At 35.1% G+C, this 20,368-nt stretch overlaps 1 non-coding gene and 1 pseudogene across 1 annotated transcript; both read right to left on the reverse strand.

Annotated features, from left to right (window-relative positions):
* Window positions 1-10,880: 10,880 nt before the first annotated feature.
* Window positions 10,881-10,987, reverse strand: LOC144221032 (U6 spliceosomal RNA). Its single transcript, XR_013331930.1, has one exon. It is a non-coding gene; the product is annotated as a U6 spliceosomal RNA (small nuclear RNA).
* An 8,085-nt stretch (window positions 10,988-19,072) lies between these two features.
* LOC144221079 (U4 spliceosomal RNA) lies at window positions 19,073-19,153 on the reverse strand (annotated as a pseudogene).
* Between the last annotated feature and the right edge of the window lie 1,215 nt (window positions 19,154-20,368).

Raw genomic sequence — 20,368 nt, forward strand, 5'->3', positions numbered from 1 at the left:
AGTCTGTGACATTAAATGAACTACTGTTACATATCAGCATCTATCTTATATTTATATTTATATATTATTTGCTATATATAAAACATTACATAAGAAACATAAGGAATTGTGTTTCTGTGATATTTGCAGAATAATTTCAAAGCTGTATTGAAAAGCGCACCTGGGTGGCTCAGTGTGATAAGTGTCTGACTCTTGGTTTCTGCTCAACTCATGATCTCACGATTCATGGGCTCAAGGCCCAAAATGGGCCCCATGCTGACAGTATGAAACCTATTTGAGATTCTCTCTTTCCTCATTTTGTTCGTTCTGCTCTCTCTCTCTCTCACTCTTTTCTGTGTCTCTCAAAATAAAGAAATAAACTCTAAAATAAATAAATGTTTTGAGTTCTAAAAAAAACAAAAAAAGTTTTGTTCAAATTTGAACTTGATCTGAAAGAACATATAGGAGGTTATTATGTATCTCTACAGAAAATGTGAATGCAAACCTTGGTCAGAAACAAAATATGGAGTCACAGAGATGTGAACATCCATGAGTGATCTCAGGAAAGAGTGCCAGTGACATTCAACAAGGAGCAAGAATTGGGGCCACAGATATCTGTTGTGAAAAAATTCAAATGGCCTTAAATATGATGTGAACAATCTTCAGAATTACCTTAGACATGATAAGAAGACAGAAAAAGTATTTTTAGGCAGTTAAGGTATCTGAAATATCTATTATTTTAAAAAGTTTTGTGAGGGTGTTGTGGGAAATAGATTTTGGAAATTACTGGTAAAAAGTTGGAGACATATTTGAAACTAGAGGGGACCATCCATGCAGGAGATGATATGTCCAGTGCAGAGGCAGTGAGCTGGGAGGTTATGGAGAAGAAACCATATAAATGGAGACTTTTGAGAGGTTGGAAGGGTCAGTGTAAAAAGTGTGACTCCTGGGAGCACAAATTGAGGTGATGGTATCTGAGATAAGAACCAAAGAACATTGTAGATTAGATTAAGGGAATGATCAAGTGCAAACAAAGAAAGTGAAGATATAGGAGAAAGAAGTTAACCACATGAAAAGGTCTTAGAGGAAAAAAGACAAGTAGGTGGACACTGATAATAATTTGTAAGTTAGCGAAAATGAAGTTTACTGGAGTTTAGAGATGAGAAAAAGCATGGTTGCATGACCTCCAGTCTCCTTGAAATTCAAAGTAACAAATAAAAGTCAAAAAGGTGGCTGAAAAAGCAACCAAGGCCAACTGTAAAATTAAGAATTTACTGAACAACATAACATGCCAAGTGTCAGAGTCCGGGCTGGAACTACAAAGATGGCTTAGTCAGGTTTCCTCCACTCTGGCTGGAAAAGTGATTCAAAGAAATAGTTTCATACAATGCAATGTAACTGACTGACAGCAAGAAAGAAAATGTAAAATCAAACACAATTCTTAATGCCAAAAATTATGACTTTAAGAGAAATCACCTCCTCAATGGCAGCTAAATACCATCTACTCTAATTGGTGTTGACTGTTTACAAGTATAATGGTATGCATGATAATTTTAGAAAAAACTCTTACAAAAAATATGCTAACATACTGAAACTTAAACCTTCATAGTCAGCTAACCAGCAAGTTGGGTTTCTTGACATGACTAGTTCTTCAATAAACACAAATAAGTATATGTAGGCATTTTGCACAAGAGTCTCATCCTGGTGGCACTTAGACAAAGGTTAGTATGTTGTGTCTGATTGGCCCACAGAATATTTCAAACATGTTAAACAGTTAACAATATATGAAAATCAGATCCACATAAATATTCAACTCCTGTCCTACCATTAAAAATTAGAAGACATATCATGATTGGGACATTAACTGTAGAAGTCAAAATAGACTTCAGTATTAGGTGCTGAGTGTTAACTCTGCCATTTACAACTTGCACTCTTAGGGAAGCCATGGTCCCATCATATCTTATTTTTTTTACACCGGGACCTTCATTATACATTTATATCACCTGTAATGTCAATGCAATCAAAAATTACAATTTTTTGAATTTGTAATCTGTTTTAGTGGTTTCCATAGAAATATGTATCCACTTTATACACATTATTGCCAAGTTGTAAACAGTTGTTATATTAGATTAGATAATATTATTATTTTTATTATGATGATAGTATTTTTATAGAAGCAAAGCCCAGAGAGAAAATAAAATAATAAATTCATTCCAGATATTTTTTTCAGGGTATTTGACAGCTGGAAAAGCATTAGAGAACTATTTTTGTGAAAAACACCATATTTTTATACAGGAAAGGAGGTTCCAGGAAAAAGGGGGGCGGGGGGAAACAAAGAAACTTGTTTGAATCAAAAAAACTAATTCATAGCAGCGGAAGTCCACATACAAAATACAGATAATCATTATACATTACAACATCCTCATTTCCTGCTATCATGTTCTAAATCAAAGTGTGTTAAAGCATTCCTTGGAATATGTGGGGGGGAAATCTGGAAGAAAAGCAATTTCTAATCATAGTGATTTCTTAGAATTCAATTGGCTTTTTAAGTATCTTGAACCACAGAATTAGCATATCATGGAGGAACAACATTTAAATAGTACTGAGATAACCCATCAGAGATCATTCCCTGCCTGGTCTTCTGGTCTTGAGTTAGGGGAGCAAGGTAATGTTTTTATATGTTCTTTCTCTCATACCATGGTCTTGTGAAAGATATTTCAAACATATTAATAAAGATTCAAGTATTTACAAAAAATTATAATTTTGAGAAATTTTCTTTAAATGAATAAAAGCTAATCATTTATCTTTTTTTTTGTTTTTTTAAAAAATGAAATTAGGGGCTCCTGGGTGGCTTAGTCAAATGAATATCTGACTTTTGATTTTGGCTCAAGGCATTATCCCATGGTTGGGGGATCAAGCCCAGCATCAGGCTCTGCACTGTACATGAAGCTTGCATAAGATTCTCTCTCTCTCTCTTCCTTCCCCCTTCTCTTTCTCTCTCTCTCCCTTCGCCTTTCTCCAAAATTTACTCTTTCTCTCTCTGAAATAAAACAAAATAATAATAAATAAGTAAATAAACAATTAATATGTAGACACTGAAGAATTCGATGTGACTTTGTATCTCATAAAGCGGAATGTTTCTTTCTGGAGGAAGGATCAAGGGAACCAGGCTTCTGGATATTCATCAACTGCTTATTTTGTGTGTAGTCCCTGGACTACATTTTATCTGGAAATTGGAAATAAGAATACTGAAAATACAAAGTTATTGTGAAGATTACATTTAATATTATAGATAGCACAATGTTTCTCATGTAGCAGTTGCTGAATAGCTATCACTGTTTCAAGTGCCCATCTCTATCCTGTTAAATATATGTCTAATTAAGAACTAGCAGTTTTACATGTTTCAATTTCTTTCTATGTGAAATACTATATCTAAGCAAAAATGATTTGCAAACATATATATTAAATGCATTTATTTCGTAAAAGGCAATGAAATATCTCTTACAATTTTAAATAATCCTTTTGCAATGTGAAATATGTCTTGTGCATACCTGTACAGATGAAACATTATTTTTGTATTAGAAGAGCAAAATAATACATCAACTCTATGCCATTATTACTCAGTGTAAAGCTGTGAAGGTTTATACTGTAATTAGAATTATTTTTAAATTATACAATGCCATGATTAAGACAGATAATTTATTACATGTATGTAGATGCCATTTTCATTCACATAGGTACGGATCACAAACATTTTGAAGCTGTTTGGGTAAAAATTAAAATGACTCTTTAAAGTAGATTTTAATATGTTTACTATGATAAGTAAAATATATGGAAAATATAATAGAATAACCTTATTTTAATCTTTGCCTATTCACTTAACCACAGGAGAAAAAGTTGAATTGGTCAAAAAACCTCGTGGATTTGTTTGCAGCCATAGAATTAGGAGAGTGAACAGTAGAAGTCACAGTCTCACTTGGTGAATGTGGTCAATGAGGTCTAGCGTTGCTCAAGGCTAGCGAACTCTTCAGCAACCAAGTCCAGAGTCAGGCTGGGACTAGGAGGACACCTGATGTCTAACCCAACCTTCCACCTGCTACTACTGCTTCTTAGGAGGGACCCAGGCTGCATTTTGCCTCACCTTGTATCTGATTTAAAAGAATGCCTGTTGTGTTTTGTGTTTCTGATAGTAGATCTTCACAAGATGATTGTCAGTGGGAATAATTCCATGAACTGACTATATATAAATGAAAGTTTCACACTTAGCAAATATGGCTTTAAACTATGTCATTGATTGATAACAACATAAATGGCTCTTCCAAAATAAACTGTGATACATTCATATTCATTAGCTCCTTAAAAGCATTTGCTTTTATTCCTCTTCTTTGCCCTTTCTCCATTACCTAGTGTAAAGATAATAATAGATAACGAAATGTCAGAAAATGTAATTTGTAAGAGATGAAATCTATTCTTGATCTTCTATATATGTTTTTACAGCCCCAAGTAACCATGAAGTTCCTCATCTTTACCTGCCTTTTGGCTGTTGCGCTGGCAAAGCATGTAAGTAAGGATAACGGTGCATATAGCGGTATCCATTCTTACTTAGATACATCAGAGTGACCCTTTTACTACACACAGAAGATGCAGATGTGGGCAGCCATGCAATGGAGACTAAGGATGTAACCTTTTAATCCATGACCAAGGATAGTATTGTCCTGCGTAACGTGGTCTGTGAAGAACAAACCTTCTATGAAGTGATTTCATGGTAGTGTCAAAGAAGCTATAGCTATAGGGAGGAAGGCATAAATTCCCCTGCATCCTGTGTTGGATACTTGATGGAATTTTCTAGAAGAGCTTTCTCCACTCCCCGGCATGTCTCTCAAATTGTAAGTAGGTCCCACCACTGTACCCTGGAATTCGAAAGTGTGCTGTCAATGAAATGACAGAATTTTACCATTCTTGATACAAACAATTCAGAAAACATGATGTTAAAGTACAAAACAAGGACAGTGACAGGGGACAATTTGTCGGTCTGGATTTGAGTGGAAACTTTGTAACTTATTCACCCAATAATCTAGGGAGAATGTAATAATAATAATATTCATGTCACAAATTAGGAAGCGTATCAGTAGATAAAGCATGTGAAAGAGCTTCACAAACACAGATATACATACGCATGTTTATGTATATTTTAGTATATATTCTGTCAGTCTATCAGCATTAATTACCACACTGTTCTCGGGGGAACTCACGTACCTACGTCCCTCCCACCCCAACATCTCCCTGTCTGACAAAGGCAAGTTTCCTTGTGCTCAGAGCCTTTGCTCTAACACACATCCCCACATATAGAAGATACAGGCAGGCAGGGATTTGTGCCTTCTTCCGTTTGTAGTCAATTTAAGAATAAATCTAAAGTGAGACTCATTTCTAACAAGAATAAGTTACTTTAAAAAAAAAACAATAATAAAAAGGCTCCAGTTATCAATATTGTACAGCATCAATGACTTCTTCACTCTCAAACTCCACTGGACATAATCACCCTCTTACTTTTCTTTTTACTGACTCATTGGCCTTAATCATACCTTTTCACAATTACAAGGTTACTAACCTAACAATTTGGGATGTGCCACTATCCAGTGGTAGGTCAGGATATTCAAAAGGATTGTGGCACAGTTTTTCTGGGAACTTATAAGTAACGGTATCATTGTTTATTGATTGTATTTGGAAGAATTTTTTGAAAGAAACCTGATTCTATAGACCTAGGTTGAAAAAATAAATTTGTTTTAATCTTTGGTACTGAATGGTAGAGGCAGAGATTCACCTTGGCATTTTAAATAAGCCATAAAAGTTAAATTTCTGTTTGTTTTTATTACTTATATAGGAGGGAAAGCACCACTCCTCCAATGAGGTAAGCTACATTATTATGAAGACAATTCTTGGCACCTAGTAGCATGACATGTACTGGGTTAATTATCCTCATTTTGGGAGCATCTGAGTGGCTCAGTCTGTTAAGCGTCCGACTTCGGCTCAGGTCACGATCTCATGGTTCATGGGTTCAAGCCCCGCATCAGGCTCCATGCTGACATCTAGCTCAGAGACTGGAGCCTGTTTCCTATTCTGTGTCTCCCTCTTTCTCTGATCCTCCCCTGCTCATGCTGTCTCTTTCTCTCTCTCAGAAATAAACAAAATATTTTGAGAAAAAAGTTATCCTCATTTTTGTGATCAATAACACTAGAGCTATAGAATCATGAAAAATAAGAAATGTAAACATTACTGCAAAATTTGAAAAGAGTAAACCAAACTCTGTGCTTCCACTTGTACTAGGATTAGATTTATGCCTTTTTCTTCATTTGCTTCTCAAGTTTCTACCCAATAATTGTGATAATAGTAGAGGAGTAATGACGAGCACTTTGTATGTTGTGAACGCAATGACAGAAATCTATTTTACTTTTTCTGTAGTAGGAAACACATGCGTGTTTGAATCCATTGTAAGTGCTAATTTCTTAATTTCCTTCTTGCCCAGAGATACAGAACATATGCACAAGACTTCCTTAAAGTCACTCAAAGAATTGCCCTTTTCTCTTTCTTTGTATTCCATTTAAAAATTAGAAAGAAAGAAAGAGAGGAATAAAGAGATAGAGAGAAAGAGAAAGAAAGAGAGAAATAAAGAAAGGAATGTAAACTATGCAGATGACAAATACATTGTTCCTTCTCTGCTGTTGGTATTTGCAAAAATACTGTAACTTGTATTATCGTATAATATAAGAGTGTAGAATAAGTTACTTAACTAAAATATTATGAGCTAATTATCTAAGGAGAATAAAAATTTAGGTTAAATTCACTTTTAATTCAGTCAAAGACTAATATTTTATCTTGAAATCCTGAATAATGAGTGTGAATTGATACTTTCTTAGGAAGGATAAGTAGAAATTCCATAATTAAGGAATAAAACTTCACTATCAATTTCTTTTTCTAAGGAATCTTCCATCATCTCTGAAGAAGTAAGTCATAGTTCCTCTCATTAATTACATTTCAAGATAATTTTTCTTTTTTATATAGAGTCTAAAGTAAATATTTTGTGTTTTTCTTCAGAAATATAGACAGGACAATAATGTGTTCTTCCAAACCAGTCAGGTAAAATTTATTCATCCATGTCTTTTTGCTTGATTAATATGGTATCTTTTCTAACAATTATCTTACTATCACTTAGGCTCATATAAGTAGTGGTTTTTTCACCTCTGAGTGTGAAATAGGTGATGTTTTCATGGTCTTATTTGTTGTGAAATTATGTGAAAAGGATTCGAAGAAAACATTTGTATTTCATTTGTGGCCCAAGGTTTCAAAATGCTATTTCTCTACAGATGTTCTTATATATGCTCCATCATGTTACCTTCTTTGTCCCAATTCTGGACCTCTTGACCACCATTATATACTATAAGCATCACTTTCTGCCAAAAAGTTCAATATAGAGATGACAGAAAAGCACATCTCTGTTGAGCCAAGAATAGATCAGCTCTGATTTTGTCTGCTTTCAAGGAGGATACTTGCTCCAGTTCCCATTAAGATAAATATCTTAATTTCAAGGGGTGCCTGAGTGGCTCAGTTGGTTAAGCATCCAACTTCGGCCCAAATCATGATCTCACAGTTCGTGGGTGTGAGCCCTGCATCTGGCTCTGTACTGACAGCACAGGGCCTAGAGACTGCTTTGGATTTTGTCCCCATCTCTCCATTTCCCTCCCCCGCTCACACTCTGTCTCTCTCTCTCAAAAATAAATAAATATTCAAAATATTTTTTTTAAAAATCTTAATTTCAAATCTGATCAAAATGTGTAGTATAAAATTGCTTTAAGCAAAATTAAAATTTAGTCAAGACGACAAATATATTCAATATCAAGAGTATTTGAATCACGGCAAAACCTTGCACTTGTCCTAATTTGAGGACTAATTCGATTGAATATTTATTTGTATATGAATCAACATATCCAGAAAATACCTCCCCAGGTAGTTGCCAGCAAGATTAGAGACCTAGATCTGGTCCTTTTGTGACTTTAATGACTTAGGCTAATATTTATAGTTTCTCAAAGATTCACCCTTTTAGTATTAACTGAATTTACTCTTAATTGAAACTCTCTATCATCTCTACCCAAGTCACTGGTTTGATTGACTTAAGTATATAATTTTTAATATACATTAAAATAAGTGCATATTAAAAGCATGAGGAGCATATGTAAAGTATATTGTTGTCTTCCCACTGGTTTATCAAGGTAATTTGCAATAATTATTTCTAAAAATCAATTTAAATGTTCTATTTCAATACATTTTGATGTGTCCTACTAATTAAGTAGGTAATAACTATGGAGCACATATAAAGTAACTACTGATATTCAAAAATAATGCTGAAGGTTCGATGAGTTTTTTTACCAGATTTTTATTATTATATTATCTTTTAATTTCTCAGGAACCCACCGGCCGTTCATCTAGTGAGGTAAGATCTTGTTTATTTTAAAGCCAAAGAACTACTTCAAAAAACAGCAGCTTTCCATAAGTGTTAGTCAGTACTTTGATAATTCTTACCAAATCCATGTACAAACATTCAAAAGATGTAATGGAAAAACTCTCAAAATATTTTTGGTGGCTGAAATTAACAGTCTTCCTAAGAAACATTATTTGTTCTACCCTGTTCTCTCTGAAAATATGTATATGAATCCCTGGGAAACTGCATTTTAAATCAAGCTTGTGCCAAATCAAGAGCATGACAATTGCTTTCACTATAGCTTCACTTTGGAAACCTTCTCAGGGTTATTTGGAGGAGCAGTTCACACAGTCTGTCACCAGATAAGTAATTTCAGAAGCACTTGAAAAATATGAAAAACACAGATTCATAGGCCCAACCTCATACCTACTGAATCAGAAAGTTTGAGCTGGAGCTAAGCAACCTGCATTTCAAGCAAGCCACTAGGTGATATTGATCACATTTAAGCTTTGGGAACCACTTTAAGGAGCTTGAGTTGAGGGTTTGAGTTAAGATGCGTAAATCATCAGTACAAGAAATACCTTCTGTGGTGGCAAAAGCCACAGAGTGAAAGTGTTCTGAAGAAGCAGGACCTTCATAGGTCATGGTCCAGACCCTTGTGCCTTGGGCACTGCCTGGATGCTTCCTAGCCCATGCCTTGGGAAGCTTGCTTGATGTTTTCTCTACTCCTAAGTTCCAGACGCAAATTGAGAGTCTCAGGCCATTCCTGTCATTTCCACAAAGAGCCACCAGGTCTCATTTCCCACACAGCTCACCTGGTCTATTTTGCTATTTGGGGACACCTATCTACACTCTGTCAGCATGTAAAATTGTCATTTTAAGATTGATAATGTCTTTGAAATAAGACATATTTAGAGTCATGGTTTTATGTTGGCACAAAATGAGAAACACAGATGTAAAGATAAGTATTTTAACTTACTTAATTTCTAATAATATACCAGAATTCTCAGGCTAGTAGCTTGGATCCTGGTCATTCAATTATTGCACCTCACTTTCTATCAGATTGTTTGATAACTACCGCTACATCATTTAAATAAAGCTATTTCTTAATTTGTCACACTAGGAAACTGTTGATGTCCCTGCTGATGTAAGTAATTATTATTTTAAAAAATTAATTAATTAATTAATTAACAACATTGTAAAATAAGGTTTTTCTTATTTTTGTTTAATATGTGCCTTATTTTTTAATAGAAAGTTGAGCTGACTGAGGAAGAAAAGGTCTACCTCAAACAGCTGGTAATTTTTCAGATAATTAATTATTCCCAGTGAAAGAATCTGTTTTATAACTCTTTCTCTCCCACATGATCACTGATTGGATATTTTCTATGAAATAGTTCACACTAAATTTATCTTAAAAATTATGTTTCTCAATTGTTGTGACTAGGATATGTAAATATTATCTTAACAAACAGAAGTTTGAAGTAAAATGTGCTATCCAATAAATTAGGAAGATTTAGAAGCCTCAGGAAGATTGTTCTTAAATTTAAGTGAACCATCGCTATGGTCCAAAACCATATAATTACTCACTGAACTTCTCTTTCAAGTAGCAAAACCTGAAATGTTAAGGTAAAAAGCTTTAAACTATTATTATCCCAACTGTAAGAAGTCTGTTAACCCATCTCTGGAGTTACATATGTAAACTATTTAACAGAATCCTGGAAACACAAATATGTGAACCAAAGGTACCAATTGATATTGAATGTATACACATAGGAAAGATATGCTTTAAATTTATTCTAACAGGAACCGCTTCTCATTGAGCATTTAAAAACAAGATCTCTAAAATGAAACCATTTATATTTAGAACATTCTAATTGCTTTACTAGTCTGTCTAGATATTTCTCATAACATTTTTTGTACCTTTATTATCATAATCATGTATTCCTCTGACACTTATCCGCACACAATTCTAAAGAGACATTGACTTTTACACACTGATTTTCTTATCATCAGTATGAACTAAACCTTTCTAAGAGTTAAGACGGTGTGTTGAGTGATTTCATCTTTCATTTCTACAATAGTATATGGTCAAGCATCCATACCCAAATCAAAGTAGAATTTGTTCAGCTAGACATGCATGACCTATAGGATCCAAACCACTCCATGCACATCATCAGTTCACTAAAGGGTAACTTCAACACAGGCACAGGACCAGCCCAGGGCCATGGGAGTAGAAGCTAAGTGTTCTCTGACTCCAGAACCAGGCTTTATCAACCAGCTATGGAAAGAGAAATGACAAACTCAGACTGTGGTTTTGTTTGTTTGTTTGTTTGTTTGTTTGTTTAAATGATTCTCCACTCCATTTCTTGTACTTTTTTCCCCCTGTTTACATTGAATTATTTTTATCTGGAAGCCTTCAAGTAGCTACACTACGTCTTTAATTCTCAAGTTCAGTTATGTCATCCTTGTGTGAAGGCCAAGCTAATCTTCTCTGTATCATTCCAGTTTTAGTGTATGTGCTACAGAAGCAAGCACTGAAGTCCACTCCATGAAAGGAGACACTATAATAGTAAATCTTGTGTTAGAAATGTCTTTTGCTTGGTAAACTTGGCATCCTTGAGATTTTATGTAAATAAAGTTTAAATTCACTTGGTTTTGTCCATATATGCTCTGGCTCATAGAGAAGATTCCACTCGATGTTAAATATTGATATATTTCTTTTCTTACAGAGCAAAATCAACCAGTTTTATCAGGTGTTGAATCTTCCCCAATATCTCCAGGCTTATCATCAACATCACATAGTTAGGAACCCATGGAATCACATTAAGACAAATGGCTACCGTCTATTTCCCCTTCTGGTGAGTTCTACTTTTTGTTTGTTTCTGATGTTCTGTGAAAGAAAAAAAAATTAATATGAGAAAAATAAGGTGTCAATCTCTTTAAATGCAGAAAGTACTAGAAACTTAAATGTAATTCTTTAGGTCAGAAATGAAGCAAATTATATACTCAAAACACTGGAAATATAGCACTAGTAACTAACACCAATTTTGAGTAAGAATAAGTTGAACTGTCCTAAGTATTCATTTCTAGGTCATTTTACTCTAATCTGTCCTTTGTCTTTGACGGAGGTGGAAGGAGAGAGTATCATCTCAACTTTACAAAGGGAACTGAAATGAAAACATGAAATCATTTGTCAACACTCCAGTTAACATCTCCACTTACATTCATAAATCATCTGTGGTTAAGGGACTTTTACAAACACAAGGACTAAGTGGCAGAGCAGGAAACTGAACATAGGAGCAGGCACTTAATTGTAAATACTGTGAGATATGGAGTCAGAAGTCCAGGAAAGGAGTGCCAGGTCTGCCATGAACAAGACACGAGACTTCAGGTAAATCACCTCCCTTTCCGTGCTTCCTATTTCTTGAATATGAATGATTTGCTTAGGTGGCCCATGGAGGTTAAAGATACCATCACCACCATTAGGGGAAGTAAGCTTTAGTACTTTGGTTTAAGTGCCACATGCCTAGGGAACATCTTAAAGGTCAAAATGTTTTTTCATATGAATGGAAAAATTTGAAACTTTATCTATTGTGTCCAGAAGATGGCAGATTTGGGAAGCAAAAACTACAGATTCTGTGGATCTGAGCTATTAACCAACAAAGAATGTAGTGACCCCACCTGACATAGGATGGAAAAGTCAGCTAGTTTCCATAACTTTTATTCTGGGTAAAACAGGGAAGCTATGTGAAATCATAGGTCAATATCGTGATAAATTTATCAGTTTACATATGGAAAAAAGCTTAAGTGATCTTTTGTACATAAAAATAGCTATATATATGTAATATGCCAACATTATTGTAATGATCATTTAAAGGGAATTTCTAATTAGTCCTTTACCCTGCAAAGACTAGGAAAGTCCATACCAACCCCACTCCTGACCCTAAGTTTACATCTCAGAAGATCACCACCTACCTAAGGCACTCAGAATCTTGCCTGCCTCATTTGCTTGATGAGATTTGAGGTCTCCTTAACATTAAAGCCAATTCAACAGTAAAGGGAAGGGAGAGAATTGCATATGCTAATGTATTCCATGTAGGAAAAGAGAAGAAAGTTACTTCGGTGACCAATCTTACATGGGACAATTGTTTCTTTTTCCATACACTTTACTAGTCTTAACCACATTCTTCCCTTTTTTTTTTTTTTTTTTGATTCTGTAGGTGGCCTCAGTCATTCCTTTCAAGCTACACTGTTGCTCAGCTAATAATAAACTGTAGTCACTAGCAGGTGACTAATATACAAGGGCTTCTGCCACGGTTGGAATATGCTTTCATCTTCAAAACTTCTCTCTAATAGAAAACATTTGCCTAGTATTATATTTTTAGCATTTATCATAAAACTAAGTATATATTTCCTATGTGAGAAATACATAATTATGTTAAATTACTGTGGTATTTCCACATATACTATTGACTATATATATGTATGTATATATACTAATTTCCACATATAGTATTGTACAAGATGTGGCAACTTTAATATCTATAATGCAACACTCAAAGCATCTCCTAAATATAAAATACATTAAGTTAGAACAATAATTTCTTTCATGTAAGGAGTTATTTGTGTATTACTATGTAAGAAACCACAAGTCTTTGGCAAAGGAAGCCCAGTTCAACTAAATCCTCCTGAAAAGGGAAGGGCATTTCCACATAATAGTCACTTGATTAGACCATAAAATTCAAACTATGTTTGTTTTTATATAGGAAAAAGAGTACCTCTCCTCCAGTGAGGTGCGGGGCTTTCCTTTGAGGACAGAAACATGGCATCCAGAAACAGAGATTAAGGTCTGTGCAAGACTGCCCAATTTCTATTTTTCCTGCATCAGTGCATCAGTTTGGTTAGTGAATTGCAGAAAATGAAAATACAAATTGTGGCAATGATCAGAAACATTTAGGGGAGCAGACTAAATCCCTACATAGTCAAAGTTAGCAAGGTTAGATTTGTGTCCTATGGGACCTAGCAAAAATGTTCAATGCCACTTTCTTTGCTAGAGGTCACTGAAATATAATATGACTCCAGGAGTCCTGGTGCCCATCTTAAGTTTTACAAAATGGCTGAGAGGAATCCCACTTGGAGTAAGGACTCAAGTTTATACATTAAGTTCTAATTTCCAGATATCTTCCTACCAACGGTGCAGAAGGTAATGCCTAAAGACACTGTGAATACCACCTAAGGATATGCCTACTTTTGTCCCTTTGTGTTTCCTTTAAGATAAAATGGGAAACTGCTGGGGTAAAATGACATTTTATATGAATAAATAAGTGAAATGCTTTCTTTCTTCCTATCTTTCTTTCTTTCTTTCTTCCTCTCTTTCTTTCTTTCTCTCTCTCTCTCTTTCTCTCTTCGCTCCCTCCTTCTCTCCCTCCCTTTCTCCCTCTCTCTCTCTCTATTTCTTCCTATCTTCTTTCTTTTCTCCTAAGGAATCTACCAGCATCTCCCAGGAGGTAAGTCAGAACTACTAAGATTAAGTCAACTTTTAAAGTTAATTTTAAATTTCATAATGGTTATAAAATACATGTTATGTACCTTACTTTAATAAGTACAAGACTCAGGGGCGCCTGGGGAGCTTAGTCGGTTAAGCATCTGACTTCGGCTCAGGTCATTATCTCACAGTTCGTGATTTTGAGCCCCATGTTGGGCTCTGTGCTGAGAGCCAGCTCAGAGCCTGGAGCCTGCTTCGGATTCTGTATCTCCCTCTCTCTATCTGACCCTCCCCTGTTCATGCTGTCTCTGTCTCTCTCCGATATAAATAAAACATAAAAAATTAAAAAAATAAGTATGACTCCAATAATGAACTGAATTCTATGTTTCCCATGAGGAAAAGTGATCTCACCATTGCGTGGTTTTGATTTTTATAAAATCCTGACTTTTTCATTTATTGTGACTATATTTGCTCTCGTGTAAGCAAATGCCGATCAAATATTTTTCCTGAAATATTTTCTAATAGAAATTTTACATAGAAACCACTCAAAACATAGTTTTGAAGAAATGCTTCTATATACAAAAACCTGCTTAATTCATTAAGTACTATATTCCTTATAGGATCCAGGGCTTGCGATACAACAATAAGTAAAAAAAGGAAATCATATTCCACCTGGAGCTCACATTCTAATGAAACACAATCAGTGTGTTTTCATGGTTGGGGAACCCAGATACAACTCAAAGAATGGAAATGAATGCATTATTCTTTCTTTATGAAACATTGGTTTTCTTGTTGTATTCCAAAGGAAATTCTGTATAACTGGTAGAATGAAATGGGTTTAACTCTTCTCTTCTTTCTTTAAGGAAACCTCAGAGAAGATTGTTGATAGGGTAAGGTATTTTTATTTACATACTACTACATCTGGTTTAAAATGTTAATGAGAAGTGACATGCCCGCAGATTTGGTCTCTTAACAAACCATAAAAATGTCATTTTAATTGCATAAGAAATGCAATTTTTGTCTTGCCCCTGGATTGTATTTCCTATCATTGCTCTCAATTCTCTCAATCCAACATTTTCATTTACATCTAATTAGATTTTCTATCTTTTACATCAATTGTAAAAATCAGACTGATGTTTACAATTTTTTGAAAGACTAATTCTTTTTCTGAGGGTATTCCTTATATTTGCCTGCCATAGTACTGGTCATGCTGCTAACACACACTTGCCTACCTCACTACTGGCAATTCAAAACAAATGGCAATGCTGTAGACTCAGCTTCTCATGGTCTTCAGATTTTGGTTGTTTTTTACCCATTGTTTTAATGTCTTAAAGAAGACTTTTAGCAGCTCACTTTATAAATGATACTCTCTTTTAAAATAAGGAAACAACGGATCCATCCAGCACATTTTCAGCCCTTATGTTATTTCACAGAAATTAGAAGCTGCTAACTTTGTAACACATATCAAAATGTACAACAAAAATAAAGAAAAGCCATATAATAAAAATGCTCAACTCAGTTACTTGGAGGTTTGATACTAAGTATTACATAGCCAAGATGAACCGTTTTATTGCACCTCCTTGGATAAGTAGGCATCTTTACTTCTGACTCTTTGGAAACTTCACTTTTTAACAAGAGCCGCATAAGCACAAAAGAGTCTGGGAATCGCTTTCACAATGGTTTTCCCCTCCCTACATGATTTAGGAGGTTGGATAGCAGAGTGGGTCATGTAAGCCGTGTAGGCGAGTGGTACCCTTTGTCACAGAAAGAGCTGGGTGGGGAGCACAATGGAAAAGTTGCTGTGAGGAGGTGAAGCACTGATGTGGCCCGGTGTCTAGTAGCCTGTGGCACAGACAGAAGGCTTCCTCATCAGAGCCCTAGGAGTCATATTAGGAATCATTCCTGTCCTTTCATGTCTGAATCTCAAACTGAGAGCCCATGCCACTTCCAGAAATGACCTGCAGGCTCTCATTTCCCTCACACTTCACCAGGTCCATGCGCTCACTCAGCATCTGCCTACTCTCGGTGCTCATTCTTCCTTCTTTATGATGGACACGGAGAAGACTGTAAGAAAACATCCTTCAGTATGAGTTAGTGTGTTAACACAGAGTGCGGCTCTCATAGTGAGAGTTTTAGTGTTTTGGTGCCTGGTTAAAGCCTACATCACTAATTAAAACTGTATTTTGAAAACAGTGGGTTCGCTCTCAAGTATCCCATCAGGTCCTAGCTCTTCTCCTATAACTAGTTGGATGCAAATCCACTTGTGTCATCCAAGTAAAGCTGATTTGTATTTTTTTTTCCCTAAGGAATCCACTGAAGTATCCCCTGAGGTAAGCAGTATTTACTGAAATGAAATACATTTAATTTATTGAGTAGTGATTTGTTCTGTACTTTCATAACAGTTGCTTTGGGTCCTTAACAGGAAGTTCAGCTGAATGATGAAGAAAAGAATTACCTGAAACAGCTGGTAACTTTTAATAAACATATACTTTTTCTTCACATCCATTATAATTGATTCAACAAAATCCATTCCAAATAATTTCATTCCAAATAAATGTTTTAAATCACATTCAAAATAAATCACATTTCTGTGACATCATGGATATGAAATAATTGTTTCTGTACATAAGTATGAATTGAGCTTTAAGAGAACTGATTTTGAGCAATTATCTGATTGACTCTGAAACAGTTGCACACCTCAAAAATGGATCTTGTTTGGTTTTTTCAAATGACCGACTTTGGATCCCATGTACAGCAACTATGCTTCACTTTCTCCTGGACACTATGCCATGACCTGACATCTCAAAGCTAATGTATTCTGGAGACAATTTTTGTAAATATAGGAGTTCTTAAAATATTGTGGCTGTAAACATATGTATCTCAGTGAAAGGACACAGGCTTTGGAGTCAGGGAAATTTGTATTCCAGCACTAGCAAGAGCACTTTTTATGTGTGTAACGTTTCTTAAGTACTCAGTCCCTGGCAGCTACAGTATCATCGCCTGAAATATGAACATGGTGAGGACCATTTCAGGTTATATAGGTAAACTACATAACAGAATGCCAGGGACACAATAAATGCACCAATAGTATTCGGTATTATTCTAATCTTCATCCTATACAATGTCGAAATGTCCTCTAAAGGTTTTATAACAGAAGCAGTATTTCCTTCAGTGATCTCTGACCATAATCCTCCCAACTGAAAACCAGTCTGATATTAGGAAATTATTTAAACTTCCCATTTTATTTTGTCAAAGTGATTCCAGTAGCATTCTCTGAATTGTGTATTATAGCCATGGATCTACTCAAAACTTGGTGCTTAGCAATTAAGAACATAGCTTTCCACTCATAAGAAATGGAAATTATTCTCTGGACACTGTTATTTTAATTCCAACTTTATTCCATACGATAAACTATGCTAGGTTAAGGAATAGGCTTAAAGAACTTGGAAGCAGGGAAGATTGTATATACATAAAGTACATGACTGGCACTATGCCAGATCTCTATGCCAATTAGATTTTTTCAATATTATAATGTAAATATGTTTACAGTAATTTATATGTAACTTCACTCTCTTTTTGCCAGGCCTACTTAGAATAATTTATAAGTTGTCTAAATAGATAAAGTTAGAGTTCATTTGGCTCTCTCTGTCTCTCTTTTGCAGCCTACTGAAGATTATGTGAGGAGTGATTAATAATTTTGTTTCTCTGTAGGTGAAAATCAACCAGTATCAACAGAAGTTCACCTTCCCCAACTATTTCCAGGCTGTTCATCCACAGCAGATAGCTCTGAGCCCTTGGAATCGTCTTAAGGAAAATACTTACCTATTTATTCTCACTTTGGTATGTTTCATTTTTAAATAAGTAAGCTATACTGGCCTTTTGATGAAAAGCGTATAAAGATATAAAATAAGAAAAAAATCCTAAGTTCTCACATAGAGATAAAATCAACTTTAACTTACAATCTAGGCCAGCAGTTAAAATTAAAAATCATATGGTTAAATTTAATAATATAAAATCATAACATAGTGATAAAGAATTGCTTTATATTGAATTTAATTTCCTAAACACTGGTGGATATACTTTGCTTGGTTTTGGCAGCAGTTCCTTAAGATGAGAAGATATAGATTGTAGTAGTTTATTTTATAAAAACAATCAGAAATTAAGGAAGTAAAATAGCTGTAATAAACTGAGTAAACATCCATCGTCTCATCTAGATGAAAAATAATTTAAAAAAAACCAAAACCAAAAATTCTCCTTTGTGAAGAGAATTGTTAGGATCAACTTTCTTAAGTTACATCTTCAAATTTAAATTGTTGGCCAAAACCTATATATGTTTATAATAAAATAATAAATAAGTAAAAAGGGTCAACAAGGCAAAATAGGCTACAGCAAATCCTATGGTAAAGCTTGATATTTACTGAGTGCTTAACGTGCATCAGTCACAGTTCTAACCCTCTGTCATGCTCACAGCAGCCCGTGAGGATAGTACCCTAAGCAGCAATTTATAGGTGATATAAACAATGCACAGGGAAGTTAAGAAAATGCCCATGATCATGGTGCATGTAATCAGTGCAAGAGGCAGGATTCCAGGGGCACCTGGGTGGCTCGTCGGTCAGGCATCCAACTTCGGCTCAGGTCATGATCTCACAGTTTGTGGGTTCAAGCCCCACATCGGGCTCTGTGCTGACAGCTAGCTCAGAACCTGAAGCCTGCTTCAGATTCTGTGTCTCCCTCTCTCTCTGACCCTCCCCTGCTCATGCTCTCTCTCTCTTTCTCAGAAATAAATAAAACATTAAAAAAAAAAAAAAAAAAGGAAGTGTGTTAACNAATAAAACATTAAAAAAAAAAAAAAAAGAGGCAGGATTCCAACCTAGTAGTCAAGCCCCAGTGTCTTGCCTCTGAAACTCTCCACTACTGAGGCTGCGCTGCACACACATGCCAGCTGGAGATTACATCGAGGGGTGGTTTTTACCTTTCATGGCTTTGGTCCACAGCTTGGTTCTCTATGCCAGTTTGGTCCTCCTGATAATGGGAAGGGATTAGACAACTTTTCCAAATAACCTTATGTGAGAAAAATGACATGACTGACATGGATAAAAGCTTGACTGCAGTGGTATTTTCCGAACAGGAACATTCACTTTGGGAAAAGTTTTCAATAGCAATAATCGTGCCTCGGATAAACCTCATTGGCTACGACACTGCCACTGCACAAAGCTAGGAACATTCACTTTGATGTGATTCCTTCCTTCCTTCTTTCCTTCATTCTATATTTTGCAATAGCTTATCATGAATCTCACTAACTGAGACACTTGATAGATACAAAGGAGATACTGTCTCACATATCCTCAACTTTATCTTTAGAGAGAGAAACAAATTTATAAAAAAGTTTCCTAAGTGCTAAGTTAGAATTATAAGCACAATCAAGGTGCACAATGGAAAGGTCAACTGATACCTCAGATGAAGTCCTGAAGGACGATCTTCAGGAAATGCAAAGGAGGAAATGTCAGAAGGACATCATAAGAAGTAAATGAAATTGACACAAGATTTACAAAATAAACCTATACATAAAAACATGTAACAGAATTAAGGATGAAAGATTTGTTTTTAAAGAGGTTTAAAAAAATTTCAAAGGACACTTTGCTTATACAAATGTTTGAAAGATACATTCAAATTAAATCAATAAATAATCATTTAAGAAGTAGTAATATATTTCATGCCCAATAAATGAGTGGAAATTAAAATATTCCTTCAAATGTACTAAAAGGTATAAATGTTTCTCACTTATTGGAGGCATTAAATAGAATCATAGTAGAATCTGGCTATTAGAGGTCAATCATTTATTCATTTGGAATACAAACATTGCTAAGAGCCTTTCTGATGGTACTTGAAAATATTTATTAGTATTAAACATAAACAATTCTATTTCTGCTAGTCTGAATGTAAGTTAACATGTTTATATGTATTATGCACACATATAGGTACACATACAATGTACACATTACATGTGTATATTCTAGAATAAAAGTTTTATGGCTAATCTAATATTTTTTTCTTTATTGATAGGTTTGACAGGAAAAATCATTTCTATATAATTTCTGCATCTATCATAGCACCTCATATGCCAACATGTTTGACTGCTTCTTGAAAAGGCAACACTCCTGAGCCAAAGGAAGACTGTGTGTAACATTGTCTGCCTTGTTTGTACTCCTCCTTGTGGTCCATGTTGGATACGCGAGATCCGGATTGTGCTGTCATTTTCACTGTATCGATGATTAACTGACGTCTCTGCAGCACGATGGCTGAGACACAGAACCTCACATCGCTTGCTGTAACATGAAAATTTCAGATGCATTTTTGTCTGTGTGGTCTTTGCATTTCCATTCCTCATATTTAGAGACTGGACCACTGGTACCAGAATAACCAGTTGTCTA

The sequence above is a fragment of the Crocuta crocuta genome, unplaced genomic scaffold, assembly GCF_008692635.1.
Source record: "Crocuta crocuta isolate KB4526 unplaced genomic scaffold, BGI_CrCroc_1.0 scaffold1, whole genome shotgun sequence".
In the NCBI taxonomy this organism is placed as follows: Eukaryota; Metazoa; Chordata; class Mammalia; order Carnivora; family Hyaenidae; genus Crocuta; species Crocuta crocuta.